Here is a 290-nt window from a genome sequence, read left to right as displayed (position 1 = left end):
CTGATGCACACTGACAGCAATCAAGTATCCCAGGACTAAAACGAATGGTTGCTTGGTCTGCTCTTCAACTCGGCCGGTTTCTTTGTGCGGTCCAGCGGACATTAGGTCTGACGACTAGAGCCAAAGATTTCTTTTCAGCATCCAACTGGATAGAAGTGGGATAGAATTCATCTGGGAAATTCACTCCTCCTGTCATTTCCAATTTGGCACAATGTTTTAGCATTAGGGGATTTCCTGACAGATCCGAATGCTCCGAAAGGCCATATGAGGCCTCCATACTTAATGAGTCC

Source organism: Electrophorus electricus, chromosome 15, assembly GCF_013358815.1.
Source record: "Electrophorus electricus isolate fEleEle1 chromosome 15, fEleEle1.pri, whole genome shotgun sequence".
In the NCBI taxonomy this organism is placed as follows: domain Eukaryota; kingdom Metazoa; phylum Chordata; class Actinopteri; order Gymnotiformes; family Gymnotidae; genus Electrophorus; species Electrophorus electricus.
The sequence above is the reverse complement of the archived record's forward strand: the minus strand, read 5'-3'. Positions refer to the sequence as shown.